At 32.9% G+C, this 17842-nt stretch overlaps 1 long non-coding RNA gene across 1 annotated transcript in view; it reads right to left on the bottom strand.

Moving 5' to 3' along the window:
• Positions 1-2832: 2832 nt before the first annotated feature.
• Positions 2833-17842, bottom strand: part of LOC143248526 (uncharacterized) — a 78254-nt gene continuing 63244 nt past the window's right edge. The window contains exons 3-4 of the long non-coding RNA XR_013027034.1: positions 9104-9279; positions 2833-3185 (exon numbers count right to left, since the gene is read on the bottom strand). This is a non-coding gene — a long non-coding RNA (uncharacterized LOC143248526). The remainder of the gene's footprint in view (positions 3186-9103; positions 9280-17842) is intronic.

Raw genomic sequence — 17842 nt, forward strand, 5'->3', positions numbered from 1 at the left:
GAATGTATTGTGCCTGTTTCTCAACAAACTTCCCAGTATGTTATCTATTATTTTGTGTAGAAACACAGAATGTATTGTGCCTGTTTCTCAACAAACTTCCCAGTATGTTGACTCTTATTTTGTGTAGAAACACAGAATGTATTGTGCCTGTTTCTCCACAAACTTCCTAGTATGTTAACTCTTATTTTGTGTAGAAACACAGAATGTATTGTGCCTGTTTCTCAACAAACTTCTCAGTATGTTAACTCTTATTTTGTGTAAGAATGTATTGTCCCTGTTTCTCAGCAAACTTCCCAGTATATTAACCTTTTTTTGTGTAGAAACACAGAATGTATTGTACCTGTTTCTCAAGAAACTTCCCAGTATGTTAACCTTTGTTTTGTGAAGAAACACAGAATATATTGTGCCTGTTTCTCAACAAACAGTATTTTAACTTATTTTTTAGAAACACAGAATGTATGCCTGTTTTCAGCAAACTCCTTATGTTTTGTGCAGAAACACAGAATGTATTGTGCCTGTTTCTCAGCAAACTTTCCACTATGTTATCTCTTATTTTGTTCAGAAACACAGAATGTATTGTGCCTGTTTATCAACAAACTTCCCAGTATGTTAACTCTTATTTTGTGTAGAAACACAGAATGTATTGTGCCTGTTTCTCAGCAAACTTCCCAGTATATTAATCTTTGTTTTGTGTAGAAACACAGAATGTATTGTGCCTGTTTATCAACAAACTTCCCAGTATGTTAACTCTTATTTTGTGTAGAAACACAGAATGTATTGTGCCTGTTTCTCAACAAACTTCCCAGTATGTTAACTCTCAAGTGGTTGAGTTGTGTGACAGCTGCTTGGAATGGAATATACTTGTTTTAGACAGTAGTTGTGAAACTTGTACACCGAATATGTTTGAGAATCTTCAATATACTGTTGGAATATAAGTTTAGCCAATGACCACTTTATATTGAAACCTGAACTTTATCTGACTTCAGGTACGTTGGCCAGCCTGACATCGTTGTTTTATTTAAGTGTATATTTGATAAAGAACATTAGTTGAAATCTTCATTTTTGCTCTGACCACTGAATATTTTAGTAGTCCCCGTGTTCTTCCCAATAACATCAACTGATGATAAGGCAGAAGAAGAGACATCAGGGTGGTTAAGCAATACGTCATCTCAAATCAATCTTCCTGGCTATCTTGTACATGTGCTTTATTTTCAAGTCAAGTGAGAAGATGCATTACTGCAAAGGCAGGACCAATTTAGCCATAAGAATATGCGAAAAAAGAGCTGAGTAGCCATCCCAAAATCTCGTATTGGAAAGAGATCAAGGACAATACTGTCGTAAGACTGAAGCATAGGTGCACCTCTAATGAAAGCGTGACTTAAGGACCTCTATGTTAAGCTGCCAGATGTGAGAACAATGGATAAATGGCAAAGACAAACAGAAGTTCCTTTAAGACATAACAGAAGGAAGAATACTGCAGCAGAGATTTCCACGACTTCAGTTTTTTCGGTCTAATAGTAGGCTAATTGGAATAAGATTTAGAAAACTACAGCAGATTCACAACAAACACATTTTATGAGAAAATGTAACTAAAATCATGAAACTTTAGGTGTTTATGAAAGTCAGTGTTAAAATTAAGATTTTTTTATCATATTTGAACAGATCTCGTCGAGTGTGTTCAACAAACATAGATTTACACATTTGTATGCTATCTAATAAAAGATGTAATAATTTAAAAACATTTTTATCATATTTGAACAGATCTCGTCGAGTGTGTTCAACAAACATAGATTTACACATTTCTATGCTATCTAATAAAAGATGTAATAATTAAACAATATTTTTAAGGAGGTTTCACTTTTTTCCCTCCTTAGTTTGTTTAAAATGGTGTTTGTATAATTTGCATTTTAAATATAATTTTGTTCAAAAGATTTTCAATTTTTATTTAATTTTGTTTAGATGATTTTATCCGAAATCTATAATTTGTAAATCTAAAAGTCACGTTACAACCACAAATGATATAAAAGTCATAGTTGAACAGCATATATCAAAACAACTTTTTGACATTATTTGGCATTTCGTAAGTAGTGTGATGCCAAAAAAAGATAACTTCTGGGGATGGTATGTTACAATCCTTTTGAATGCAAAATATTCATACTTTCTGGTCAAAGAGATGTGTTAAGATCAGTAACTTAAGAATTACTATGTTGGGAATACATTTTGTGCTTAGGCATTAGAAAACAAGCGAATATGGATCAACTTGGGTTACAGGACCATTCAGAAAGAGACCTGCAACAAATTGTATCCTACCTGTGGTAAGCATGTGGTACTAACACAAAGATCAATTGCAAAAGCTGCTCATGTGTCTCGTGCAAAATTGTACAAGTTTTTAAGTATTTCACTTTTGTACTTTGCCTGGTTAATTAATTTGATTACTGTTTCATAGGATACCTGTATTGTAGCTTTTTTAATCTTCTGCTTAGGGGAATGCCTTATGACTGTTACAACAAACAGATGTTTCTTTTACTGGAACTCTGATTAATGAGCTATAGGAAGATTGTGAAACTATTATCTGACCTTTAAATTTATTTTCTTCAGTTATAATAGTTTTTAAAACTAATTTTTAATAGTGAGAATCAAATTTATTTTATGTCACGTCACAAGTGACCTTATTTGACCTTTAACACTTGCAAACTCAAAGCTGTCAAGTGGAATTGTTTAAATAGGTAATAAATTTATGTCTCCTATAAAATTCGTAGTATTTACTTTTATTTTCGTGCGAGACAAAAATTAGATAATCGTGTAAGATGAAACAAAAGAAAGTTGTTGATCTGGAAACCATTTTATTAGAACCCTTCATAGTTGATTACTTTAACCTGATAAATGAAAGTTGTATTTGTCTGACATAGCTTCTCGTTTCCTGACAAAAATTATGTGAAACTTGTCTAACGGTCGTTGCTCGAAGCAAGCTGATATACAATACCATTTTCAACACTCCGATTTACCGGATATTGCCCCTAAAAGCGACCTCACTTTCGTACAGCTGACGAAGCCTGTTTTTACACTTGCGCCATATGGTGGCGCCAGCGGTCTGTTCCCGAACTAAGCAGTTGTTGGTGTTGAAATATATCGTACTTCCGAGTAAGGCGTCCAAATTCCTAGCTCGTGGTATGTGAATAACGTTACTAAAGATATTTTCAAGATGACAGTCAGAAGAGAAAGACAAAACAAAAACAGAACTGTTAATCTTAAAGTTCAAATAGAATGTTATATTTTAATTGTAAAGATATACTAGAATATTATATTTCAATTTACTGTAAATGAAAAATCAAACAAAACCATGGGTGTGTCTTATCAGTGTTTAACGTTACAAAAGAAAGCCACCTATTATAAATATATAAAGTCTTGTGATACAAGTAGAATCAGGAAGTCATTTGATATCTTGAAAACTTTTGTGTGAGAATAACCAATAAACGAACTTGTTTGTTTTTTAACAAGTTTAATTGGAGTAATGAGTTTTATGGTAATCAATTTCTGTTTGTGAATAACATTCACTACCATTACGTGTGTCCCCCAGTGGCTCAGCTGTATGTCTGCGGACTTACAACGCTAAAAACCGGGTTTCGATATACTCGTGATGGGCAGAGCACACAGTCCATTGAGTAGCTTTGTGCTTAATTCAAAACAACAACAAAATTACGTGCTGTAATTAGGGGCGTAATTACCAGATTAGAGATGAAGTCAGACACTCTATTAGAAAGTTTTGTCCACAGTTAGCTCCACGTGTGATATCAATATTTAGTATTGTATGTTTTTTTAAAATTCTTCCTATTGTGAGTACTGTTGACATGAAGGTGTTATTTTTTTTATTTGGGTGGGTGGTAATAATGTAAAAGTAAAGAGAGTGTTTAAAACAGTACCAGACCGCTGTCCAATCAGGTAGAAGATTTAGGATTCTTAAGACCAAATTATCCCTAGTATGTTCCTAGAAAATAAAGGATCAGCTTGGGTTACCAGAACCACCCAACAAGAGACCTGTAACAAGTAATACATCATCTGCGATCAGTAAAGTGAAATGTCTTCTAACGTGTGAAGATTCACGAACACAAAGATTAGTGGCAAAAGCCGTTCACGTGCCCCACTTGCAACATGATCAACGCATACTGCGCTATGAGAAAGACATTGGTTTTGGAATTTCGCACAAAGCTACTCGAGGGCTATCTGTGCTAGCCGTCCCTAATTTAGCAGTATAAGACTAGAGGGAAGGCAGCTAGTCATCACCACCCACCGCCAACTCTTGGGCTACTCTTTTACCAACGAATAGTGGGATTGACCGTCACATTATACACCCCCACGGCTGGGAGGACGAGCATGTTTAGCGCGACGCGGGCGCGAACCCGCGACCCTCGGATTACGAGTCGCACGCCTTACGCGCTTGGCCATGCCAGGCCCTTGAGAAAGACAGGAAATGAAAGAGTTTATACAAAAGTAAAGGTAAACTCTGTTATCAGTCTAATGTTATGGAATCTTTGTATTTCATAGAAATACCAGCTTTGCACGGAAATAAGCCTGTCATGGTATTGATTCACCAAGGTATGACTGAAGACATACCTCTCGTTTTACCATCGTATACCTGTAGCAGCTGGAAAATGAAACGGGTATTGATGATATTTCATACGAAGACATGCCTGTCAAGTCACTGGAGGTAAAGTTTATTGATTTCTAAGCTACTGGAGAGTGAAAACTGGCATTGTGAAATTATTGTCTTCGCACACTGGATGAAATATGGAGAGCTTGCATGGAAGACTGGTGTGCTTTAGACATTACAGCTTTAAGAGAAACCTTTCAGCAATGTTTGTGTTTTATTATACCAAAGTTACATCGGGCTATCTGCTGAGTCCACCGAGGGGGAATCGAACCCCTGATTTTAGCGTTGTAAATCCGTAGACTTGTTGCTGTATCAGCGGGGGGACTTTCCTTAATTAAACTACGCTATAGGGATATTATAAAGATGCACAGTCGTCAGACGTAGTAGGACCGCATGTGGCAATATAGACTGTAACAAGTGAAGAAACTCCAAAATCGATTTGATAAAATATAGTCGACCTTCTGTAGTACATTTGAACTAATATCACAATATAATTAGATAATGTTATAAAATCTTTTATCGTTATGAAGTGATCGAAAGAGGAGAAATATTAAATTAATGATGAATTATAATTATGAAACGTGATTTTGACAATATAACTTATATATAAGACTATACTATTTGTTTGTTGTTAAACGCAAAGCTACACAGTGAGCTATATGTGTTCTGTCCACCACTAGGGGTGGACTATACTGAAATTTCATCTTCGGATACATTTATTGAAATGATGCAATCTAAGTAGTTGGAGTTCAGGAGTTAAAACCAATAGTTTCATTAATTTTTTAAAAATTCCTGTGCTGAGTCTGAACCCGTTATTAATATGAATTATTGTGTTTACGTAACAACGAAACGGAATGCTACAAATGACGATGTTCAACTAGTTATTTTAAATTTCTCAAAACTTTTTATGAGATATATTTAAGATCAAGATATTTCTTAGAGTTTAAAAGTTACAAACGACTCTAATAATTATCAAAAGTACACTTCTACTTTGAAATATTTCATCACATGAAAATAATTTTAGTTACATGGTTGTTATTTCAGGTATGTATTATAGTGGTTCAAAGATTTGGTTTGGCTGGTTTGTTTTGAATTTCGCGAGAAGCTACACGAGGGCTATCTGTGCTAAGCGTCTCTAATTTAGCAGTGTAAGACTAGAGGGAAGGCACCTTGTCATCACCATCCACCGCCAACTCTAGGGTTACTCTTTTGACCGTCACATTATAACGCCCCCACGGCTAAAAGGACAAGCATATTTGGTGTGAAGGGGATTTGAACCCGCGACCCTCGGTGGTTCAAAGAATGGAAGTTTATTGGTTGCAACCCAATCACATGCAGTCATTTTTTATTGTTAGCAGGCAATTATGGAACAAGTTATTCAGGTTTTGTATCTTCACTATTCTGACGAAAATATAACTTTTTAATGACTTAGTTAGAAGAGGTGATTTTTTTGCAATTAAAATAGTAGAGTATTTGAAATTTTATAGTGTTTAAAATAATTGAAAATATACATAACAACAAGTTCAGAACATTACAATTTATAAAATATTATTATCATTAAAAGATATAATTGTGAAGCGATATTTTTGTCTTTTTTGGACTGCTAATTATTTTGATTTCAAGTGCAGCTAAAATGAACGTGTAATAACTGATATGAACTACTAGACAAGTAATTTATAATTCTAATTTTTAAAATGTTTCAACGTATGAAGGACACAAAGAGCTATGATTTTGAAAAGAGGCTTCAGGCAAGTGAGAGCTTCACTGATATATTAACATTTACTTTTAATGTGTTTTATTCTTGCACTAATGAATGCAATTTAAATCAGATATATGTCAGTAAGGATTTACTGTGAAATGTTTTACTTGTCAAAACTTGTTGTTTTGATTGTCTCAAGCCAGAACAGTTTCTAAAAGAGTTGTTTGTTTTAGAAATTGCGATCAAAGTGTAAAAGACTTTGTTTGCTCACATGCATTCCTAATTTGTAACGAATAAGCAGCTAGTCACCAGCACCCACCGCCAACTCTTGAGCAAGTCTTCTCTGATCTACACAACTTACCAAGTGCTTTACATTTCAAGCCCAATTATTTTTATTTATGTTTATTATTTTCGAACTCAATTTGTGGATAGCAAATTAAGGTTATTTTAAAGTTAACTATTGTCCATTTTGAAAAGTTTTAAAAATCAATCTTCGTTCCTGGTTCTAGATTACAGATAAAAACAACCTATAGTTAATTATTCAAGAGAGGCGAGAAAAATAATTAATTAACAGCAAATTATAAAATGTTCTTAAGGTATATCTATGTATCTATTTATCTATGTATTTATTCATCTTTGTATCTATCTCTGTATTTATTCATATTTGTATCTATCTCTGTATTTATTCATCTATTTATCTATGCATTTATTCACTTATGCATCTCTTTATCTACGTATCTATTTATCTACGTAGTTATCCATGTATCTATGTATTTAACTATTTAGTTATCCACGTATCTATCTATGTATCTATTCATCTATGCATGTAGTTATCCATGTATCTATCTATCTATGTACGTGTCTCTTTACACAAGTCCTTTTAATATATCTCGATATTTCACTAATAAAACTTTTTTTTTTTTAAACTACGCCGTTTTTATTCTTGGAAACACAAAATAAGTAAAGTAATTGAATTCATTTTGAATGTTTTTTGTTCTTTGAACTCATACATGGACAACGGTACGCTTGCTGTGCTCACTGTAGGATCGAACCCCAAATTTTGAAGTTATGTCTTCAAGCGGAGGGACAAAGCTTCTTGAAAGAATGTATTTCAATTTAGTAATATAGTGTACTTGATTTTCTTTCCTTCGGGTTTGTAAGACTAAAACACGACAGCGAATTTTGCTGTGTGCGGATATAATGTTCAAAATTCCAACTTATTACATGTATCAATAGGTAGTTTTATCTTCGAACATATTTCTTTTACCTATAATTGTGTTTTAATTTATCACTTTGTGTTACCACTATCTATATTTTATCTTCGAACTTATTCCATTATTTATTTTTGTGTTTTACTTTCAAAAGTTTTATTTTCAAACTTATTCCATTATCTATATTTGTTTTATTTTCAAACCCATTCCATTACCTATATTTGTGTTTTACATTCAATCTTATTCCATTATCTATATCTGTGTTTTATCTTCGAACTTCCATTATTGATACTTATGTTTTATCTTGGAATTTATTCCATTTTATATATATATTTTATCTTCGAAGGCATTCCATTATCTATATTTGTGTTTTATCTTCGAAGTTATTCCATTATCTATATTTGTGTTTTATCTTCGAAGTTATTCCATTATCTATATCTGTGTTTTATGTTTGAACTTATTCCATTATCTATTTTTGTGTATTATCTTTAAACTTCCCCCATCCCACCAAACATGCTCACCCTTTCAACCATGGGTGCGTTACAATGTGACGGTTAATCCCACTATTTGTTGGTAAAAGAGTAGTCCAAAAGTTGGCGGTGGGTTGGGATCGTTAGCTGCCTTTCTTCTAGTCTTACACTAGTACATTAGGAAAAGCTAGCGTGGATAGCTTTCGTGTAGCTTTGCGCGACATTCAAACACAAAATCAAAATCTTCGAACTTATTCCATTATCTATATCTGTGTTTTATTTTCGAACTTATTCCATTATCGATATCTATGTTTTATTTTCGAACTTACTCCATTATCTATATCTATGTTTTATCTTCGAACTTTTTCCATTATCTATATTTGTTTTATTTTCGAACTTATTCCATTATATATACATATATATGTTTTATCTTCATACTTATTCCATTATTTATATTTGTATTATATTTTTAAACTTATTCCATTATCTATATCTGTGTTTTATCTTCGAACTTATTCAATTATCTATATTTGTGTTTTATCTTCGAACTTATTCAATTATCTATATTTGTGTTTTCTCATCAAACTTATTCCATTATCTATATTTGTGTTATATTTTCCATCTTATCCCATTATCTATATATTTGTGTTTTTTTGTTTTATCTTCGAACGTATTCCATTATTTATACCTCTGTTTTTTAACTTATTCCATTATCTATATATGTGTTTCAACTTCGAACTTATTCCATTATCTATAGTTGCGTTTTATCTTCGAACTTATTCCATTATCTATATTTGTGTTTTATCTTTGAACTTCCCCCCGTCGCACCAAACATGCTCGCCCTTTTAGCTTTTTTTTTTTAGGCGTTATATGGTACGGTTAAACCCACTATTTGTTGGTAAAAGAGTAGTCCAAAAGTTGGCGGTTGGTGGGGATCACTAGTTGCCTTTCCTCTTGTCTTACACTGCTAAATTATGGACAGCTAGCGTAGATAGCCTTCGTGTGGCTTTGAACGAAATTCAAAAACAAAATCAAAATCTTTGAACTTATTCCATTATCTATATTTGTGTCTTACCTTCAAATTTATTATATTATCCATATTTGTTTTATCTTGAAACTTATTCCATTATTTGCTTCACCTTGGCCCCCACTGACACAGCGGTATGTCTGCGGACTTGAGACTCTAGATTCCAGGTTTCGATACTCGTTTTGGGTTGAACACAAGTAGCCGATTCCGTAGCTTTGTGCTTACTGACAAATAAAGAAAACCCTTACATGATCTACCTTTTATTGCTAAACCAATTACTTTTACTTGTATTTAGCATTTATTTTCAATCTATTATAATGTATTATCTTCGAATCTATTCCTTTTATTAATATTTGTGCTCTGTTTTCTAACCTTTTCTTGGACATTTATATTTGCACTTGCGAGCTAACTATTTATAAACCATAACTTGTTTTCTGATATGAAATGAATACACACTAATGTTTGCTTGTGTGTCTTTTTTTTAAAAAAAAAGATAAACTTTTTAGGCCACAGTGTTTACAAATCTATTAACTCTACAACATTTCTATGTTCAATAAAGTGAGCATAGATTGATTGCAGTACGTCAGTAAAATAACATGTGGCATAATTTTATGTTTTATTTCCTGGGGTACAGTGTACACCAGGCTTCTGGCAACTCGCCAAGTGGACACCACTGTGAAAAACATTTATCAAACGTTAGCGAATGACAACTGGCAGAAAGAGGAGAGAAAGCTTTTCCTCCAAGAGGACTTGGTACATGTTCTGAAGAAGTAATCATAACAAAAATTGTTACCAAAGAAACCACTTTTCTGTGCTCATCTACCTGGAGAAGATATATTTACAAAATACGTTTTTCATGTTTTCTGTCAAACACTACCTCTCATTTCTTGGCTTTCTCATCAGCTGGGTAAAAACTGGAAAATCATTTGTTAAGCAGTTTATTTGTGTATATTTCGCTAAACTGGTTTTGGAGAGCAAACAAATTTAGAGAATTGTGTTTATTTTGAGTCACTAAAATTAATGTTACGATTAGTAGAAAAAACAAATCCTTAGATTACAAAAACTGCGAACGAAGACTTAAATTGTTATATACTTGTATAAAAGTAGTCCTAGAATTTCTATTGTATAAATACTTGTATAAAAGTGGTACTAGAATTTTTATTGTATAAATACTTGTATAAAAGTAGTCTTAGAATTTCTATTGTATAAATACTTGTATAAAAGTGGTACTAGAATTTTTATTGTATAAATACTTCTATAAAAGTAGTCCTAGAATTTTTATTGTATAAATACTTGTATAAAAGTGGTACTAGAATTTTTATTGTATAAATACTTGTATAAAAGTGGTACTAGAATTTTTATTGTATAAATACTTGTATAAAAGTGGTACTAGAATTTCTATTGTATAAATACTTGTATAAAAGTGTTACTAGAATTTCTATTGTATAAATACTTGTATAAAAGTGGTACTAGAATTTTTATTGTATAAATACTTGTATAAAAGTGGTACTAGAATTTTTATTGTGTTCCTGAATATTTGTGATCAAGAGATTTCCAAAACTTCTAGAAAGAAAGTTACGTTAAATATAAGAGAATTTATGAAGGTCTTGGAGTGAAATTTTCAGATAGTAGTACGTCAGTTCAAGTGAATTATTCGGTTTAGTGTTAATTATCTCGTACATTCAGTTACTTGATCGATTAACTGCGAAATTGAACGAATATCTTTATTTGTACGTTAATCGTGTTACCGTTAGACAGTAAGTTTCAGTTGAAAGTGAAAATATTATTAAGGAACTTAGGGTTACAAGTACAACTGATGGCAAGTGATAATATTGGTAGCCCATAGCAGAAGATAAGTAAGAGATTAAATTCATTTCTTACGATTACATGAACTGGACTTAATATTTCGCCAAAAATGTAAAAGACCCTCCATCCTTAAAGAAAGAACAGCGTAATAACACTGGAGTTAGAAGTGAGATTATTTTAGCGAAAAAAAATATAACTCGACTTTACTTCATTATGGCAACCTAACCCTAGTAGTAAGATAGAAGTTATGCTAGAGATAAATAAACAATCAATAAAAAGAAGAGCGAGACAAAATATTTAAAAAAGAATTAAAAACAAAAATAAAACTGATTAAAGATGGAAGAAGTTACTGGAGAAGGATGTTTGAAGAAATACAGAAAATCATTAACAAAGGGAAGGTTCATATTAAATATCTGAAGAATATAAAAATAAACGAACATATCATAAAAGGCAAAATTGAAGAAGCAAAGAAGGATATGCATTGGATATAAAAGAAAATCAGGAAAATAAGTTATTAAGTTATTGAACCAAACACATATCTCTTTCTGTATCAACTAATACTTCTAGCCTAAACGCCATGTGAAATAAAATATGGGATAAGATAAGTTATTTGAGCTACACCTATTATCAGTATTGCTGTGACATCTGTTACTGTAGGACAACTTTAGACCACTTCAGCCATGCCACTATCAGATACAGTGAAAGAATCTAGTTGGTCAGTTCAGTATTGGTCAATTGAGAAACTAACTATGAGGAAAGAGTACCATGGGAGGTATACAAGAATCAGTTCAAAAATCATTTCTAAAGTGAACAGGTAGAATAGCTAACAACAAAGTTTCGTTTTGCTGTCCATTTATAAGGACCAGCCTTGATGACACTAATCAACCTTCCAACTGAGAGCCACAACAACTATCTAGCATTCATGACTTCCTTATCCAACAGGTTTGGAATGACACAACAAGAAAGAAGTAACAGAGCAATGTTCTGGAACAGGGCAAAGAGAAAACCATAGATGAACTTGCGGAAGATATGGAAAGACTTGTGAAACTATCTTACTCATAGGTTCCCCGTGCAGTGATGAATTCATTAGCATGAGACCAATTTATATATTTCATAAAAGACGAGGATACGATAATTAGGCAGAAGCAAGGTAGGTATATTTGTAAAAATCTTTATGCAGATGGTGATGAAACTAGAACTCATACGAATCATAGATGAACTAAAGACCCTTATGGTAAACAGTTACTTCATACAGACCACAAGACAAAAACGTACTTAGCACAATGAAATTCATAATGCGTATAAGAGGATTTTATTACGGAATTATAAAAACGTCTGTAGACAGAAACAACTATGGCTGGTACTTTCACAATCTGAAGCAATCCATCGTTTTCACAACCTTCCAATGGTTGAACATTTAAATATTAACAAAACAAAAGACTGAGTAAGAGAATGCTTCTATTTGGTTGGGTGCCAACGAGAGAAAAGTCCACCAAAGAAACAGCATGAGTAGCTGCAGCAACACTGTGTTGGCTACGTGAAAGAATTGACGTGTCTGATCCTCTTTCCAAAAGTAATTATGGGAATGAATATATAACAGGACTATTTGACTAAACATCCAGAAACATTTTCTGTTCTTAATCAGGAAGTAGAAACTTGGTGTCCTATAAAACTTCACTCAGATCAGGAATGGAACTTTGGATCAGTCGTATTTGCATAAATGTATCAGATTCCTGTGATTAAAAAGACCAACGCAACAGACCTTCATCCATCTTCTGATGAAATTGTAGAAAAATACAAGAGAAAACGGATAAATAAATTAAACATTTATGCGAATGGACAACAACAAACACGGGTTGAAGATCATCTGCTGGTACTGATGAGCTATGTTACAGGAAGGAAAATATCAGCGTTACTCATATTTGTGAAACAATTTAAATTTGGACTTTCTGTATCCCTGTGTAAGAAACAGTCATTCAGCCTTACAAAGAATATGCAGAGATATTAAAGAAAACCATCGGTGCTATACAAGACTTAATCTATTAAAACTTAAATCAGCTACTGACAAAATTAAAAGTCCTTATGATCTTAATGCTACATTCTATTGAAGAAATTTGGTACAGTTATATATTCTCACTGAAAGAAAAGATAAACTTCAAAGTTATGCAAGGGCTGTAATGAAAAGAGCCAAATACATGGTTTATAGAATCTAGAATGACAAGTAATCTAAGCCACCTATAGAAATATGTTGGTGAGAGATGGTGAACTAGAGTGATGAGCCACCTATAGAATTATGTTGGTGAGAGATGGTCAACTAGAGTGATAAGCCACCTATAGAATTATTTTGGTGAGAAAAGGTCAACTACAGTGATAAGCCACCTATAGAATTATGTTGGTCAGAAATGGTCAACTAGAGTGATAAGCCACCTATAGAATTATGTTGGTGAGAAATGGTCAACTAGAGTGATAAGCCACCTATAGAATTATGTTGGTGAGAAATGGTCAACTAGAGTGATAAGCCACCTATAGAATTATGTTGGTGAGAAATGGTCAACTAGAGTGGTAAGCCACCTATAGAATTATGTTGGTGAGAAATGGTCAACTAGAGTGATAAGCCACCTATAGAATTATGTTGGTGAAAAATGGTCAACTAGAGTGATAAGCCACCTATAGAATTATGTTGGTGAGAAATGGTCAACTAGAGTGATAAGCCACCTATATAATTATGTTGGTGAGAAATGGTCAACTAGAGTGATAAGCCACCTATAGAATTATGTTGGTGAAAAATGGTCAACTAGAGTGATAAGCCACCTATAGAATTATGTTGGTGAGAAATGGTCAACTAGAGTGATAAGCCACCTATAGAATTATGTTGGTGAGAAATGGTCAACTAGAGTGATAAGCCACCTATAGAATTATGTTGGTGAAAAATGGTCAACTAAAGTGATAAGCCACCTATAGAATTATGCTGGTGAGAAATGGTCAACTAGAGTTTTAAGCCACCTATAGAATTATGTTGGTGAGAAATGGTCAACTAAAGTGATAAGCCACCTATAGAATTATGTTGGTGAGAAATGTTCAACTAGAGTGATAAGCCACCTATAGAATTATGTTGGTGAGAAATGGTCAACTAGAGTGATAAGCCACCTATAGAATTATGTTGGTGAGAAATGGTCAACTAAAGTGATAAGCCAACTATAGAATTATGTTGGTGAAAAATGGTCAACTAGAGTGATAAGCCACCTATAGAATTATGCTGGTGAGAAATGGTCAACTTGAGTTTTAAGCCACCTATAGAATTATGTTGGTGAGAAATGGTCAACTAAAGTGATAAGCCACCTATAGAATTATGTTGGTGAGAAATGTTCAACTAGAGTGATAAGCCACCTATAGAATTATGTTGGTGAAAAATGGTCAACTAGAGTGATAAGCCACCTATAGAATTATGTTGGTGAGAGATGGTCAACTAGAGTGGTAAGCCACCTATAGAATTATGTTGGTGAGAAATGGTCAACTAGAGTGATAAGCCACCTATAGAATTATGTTGGTCAGAGATGGTCAACTAGTGATAAGCCACCTATAGAATTATGTTGGTGAGAAATGGTCAACTAGAAAGATAAGCCACCTATAGAATTATGTTGGTGAGAGATGGTCAACTAGAGTGATAAGCCACCTATAGAATTATGTTGGTGAGAAATGGTCAACTTTATTGGTAAGGGCTTGTGTCTTTAGAGCTACATCGTTTAATAATCTTGTTATATGTAAACCCTTATAAGTAAAGGCCTGTGTCTTTAGAGCTACATCGTTTAATGATCTTGTTATATGTAAAACCCTTATTGGTAAAGGCCTGTGTCTTTAGAGCTACATCGTTTAATGATCTTGTTATATGTAAACCCCTATTGGTAAAGGCCTGTAACTTTAGAGCTACATCGTTTAATAATATTGTTATATGTAAACCCTTATTGGTAAAGGCCTGTGTCTTTAGAGCTACATCGTTTAATGATCTTGTTATATGTAAACCCCTATTGGTAAAGGCCTGTAACTTTAGAGCTACATTGTTTAAAAATATTGTTATATGTAAACCCTTATTGGTAAAGGCCTGTGTCTTTAGATCTACATCGTTTAATGATCTTGTTATATGTAAACCCTTATTGGTAAAGGCCTGTGTCTTTAGATCTACATCGTTTAATGATCTTGTTTTATGTAAACCCTTATTGGTAAAGGTCTGTGTCTTTAGATCTACATCGTTTAATGATCTTGTTATATGTAAACTCTTATTGGTAAAGGCCTGTGTTTTTAGATCTACATCGTTTAATAATATTATTATATGTAAACCCTCTTTGGTAAAGGCCTGTGTCTTTAGATCTACATCGTTTAATAATATTGTTATATGTAAACCCTCATTGGTAAAGGCCTGTGTCTATAGATCTACATCGTTTAATGATCTTGTTATATGTAAACCCTGATTGTTAAAGGCCTGTGTCTTTGGAGCTACATCGTTTATTAATATTGTTATATGTAAACCCTTATAAGTAAAGGACTGTGTCTTTAGATCTACATCGTTTAATGATCTTATGATCTTGTTATATGTAAACCCTTATTGGTAAAGGTCTGTGTCTTTAGATCTACATCGTTTAATGATCTTGTTATATGTAAACCCTTATTGGTAAAGGCCTGTGTTTTTAGATCTACATCGTTTAATAATATTGTTATATGTAAACCCTCATTGGTAAAGGCCTGTATCTTTAGATCTACATCGTTTAATGATCTTGTTATATGTAAACCCTTATTGGTAAAGGCCTGTGTTTTTAGATTTACATCGTTTAATAATCTTGTTATATGTAAACCCTTATTGGTAAAGGCCTGTGTCTTTAGATCTACATCGTTTAATGATCTTGTTATATGTAAACCCTTATTGGTAAAGGTCTGTGTCTTTAGATCTACATCGTTAAATGATCTTGTTATATGTAAACCCTTATTGGTAAAAGCCTGTGTTTTAAAATCTACATCGTTTAATAATATTGTTATATGTAAACCCTCATTGGTAAAGGCCTGTGTCTTTAGATCTACATCGTTTAATGATCTTGTTATATGTAAACCCTTATTGGTAAAGGCCTGTGTCTTTAGATTTACATCGTTTAATAATCTTGTTATATGTAAACCCTTATTGGTAAAGGCTTGTGTCTTTAGATCTACATCGTTTAATGATCTTGTTATATGTAAACCCTCATTGGTAAAGGCCTGTGTCTTTAGATCTACATCGTTTAATGATCTTGTTATATGTAAACCCTCATTGGTAAAGGCCTGTGTCTTTAGATGTACATCGTTTAATGATCTTGTTATATGTAAACCCTCATTGGTAAAGGCCTGTGTCTTTGGAGCTACATCGTTTAATAATATTGTTATATGTAAACCCTTATAAGTAAAGGACTGTGTCTTTAGAGCTACATCGTTTAATGATCTTGTTATATATAAACCCTCATTGGTAAAGGCCTGTGTCTTTATATCTACATCGTTTAATAATATTGTTATAGGTAAACCCTCATTGGTAAAGGCCTGTATCTTTAGATCTACATCGTTTAATGATCTTGTTATATGTAAACCCTTATTGGTAAAGGCCTGTGTCTTTAGATCTACATCGTTTAATAATCTTGTTATATGTAAACCCTTCTTGGTAAAGGCCTGTGTCTTTAGATCTACATCGTTTAATGATCTTGTTATATGTAAACCCTTATTGGTAAAGGTCTGTGTCTTTAGATCTACATCGTTTAATGATCTTGTTATATGTAAACCCTTATTGGTAAAGGCCTGTGTTTTTAGATCTACATCGTTTAATAATATTGTTATATGTAAACCCTCATTGGTAAAGGCCTGTGTCTTTAGATCTACATCGTTTAATGATCTTGTTATATGTAAACCCTTATTGGTAAAGGCCTGTGTCTTTAGATTTACATCGTTTAATAATCTTGTTATATGTAAACCCTTATTGGTAAAGGCTTGTGTCTTTAGATCTACATCGTTTAATGATCTTGTTATATGTAAACCCTCATTGGTAAAGGCCTGTGTCTTTAGATCTACATCGTTTAATGATCTTGTTATATGTAAACCCTTATTGGTAAAAATCTGTGTCTTTAGATCTACATCGTTTAATGATCTTGTTATATATAAACCCTCATTGGTAAAGGCCTGTGTCTTTAGATCTACATCGTTTAATGATCTTGTTATATGTACACCTTTATTGGTAAAGGCCTGTGTCTTTAGATCTACATCGTTTGATGATCTTGTTATACATAAACCCTTATTGGTAAAGGCCTGTGTCTTTAGAGCTACATCGTTTAATGATCTTGTTATATGTAAACCTTTATTGGTAAAGGCCTGTGTTTTTAGAGCTACATCGTTTAATAATATTGTTATACATAAACCCTTATTGGTAAAGGCCTGTGTCTTTAGAGCTACATCGTTTAATGATCTTGTTATATGTAAACCTTTATTGATAAAGACTTGTGTCTTTAGATCTACACTATGTTTTAATTTAAAGATTTGTTAACTGTGTTTTAATTTAGATATTTGTTAAGTTCGTTAGTGTGATGAGGTCAGGACCTAATATGGTTTGGATATAAACAGGAGTGTCGGTTGAAGTCAACTCAGTGTCACAAAAGTTATTTGATATTATTCATTTACTCAATCAGCCTCAAAATTAGTTCAAATCAGTTTGTAAATTTAGGCCTACCACTTGAGTTAAAGTGAAGGCTAATAAAAAGAATCATGTAATTCGTTATACTTACATGGACTGGTTTTGTCATTATTTATAACAAATGATATAAAAGATATATTATAAAAAAACAACAACACTTTAAAACATTATATACTCCTCCGAGACAATTCGAGATTTGTAATAAGTTAACCAATTAACCACGTGAAACAGTAACCCATAAGAGAGACAGTACGCTACAGAATTTACACTAAAGACTACCTCAAACA

The sequence above is a fragment of the Tachypleus tridentatus genome, chromosome 4 (genome assembly GCF_004210375.1).
Source record: "Tachypleus tridentatus isolate NWPU-2018 chromosome 4, ASM421037v1, whole genome shotgun sequence".
In the NCBI taxonomy this organism is placed as follows: Eukaryota; Metazoa; Arthropoda; class Merostomata; order Xiphosura; family Limulidae; genus Tachypleus; species Tachypleus tridentatus.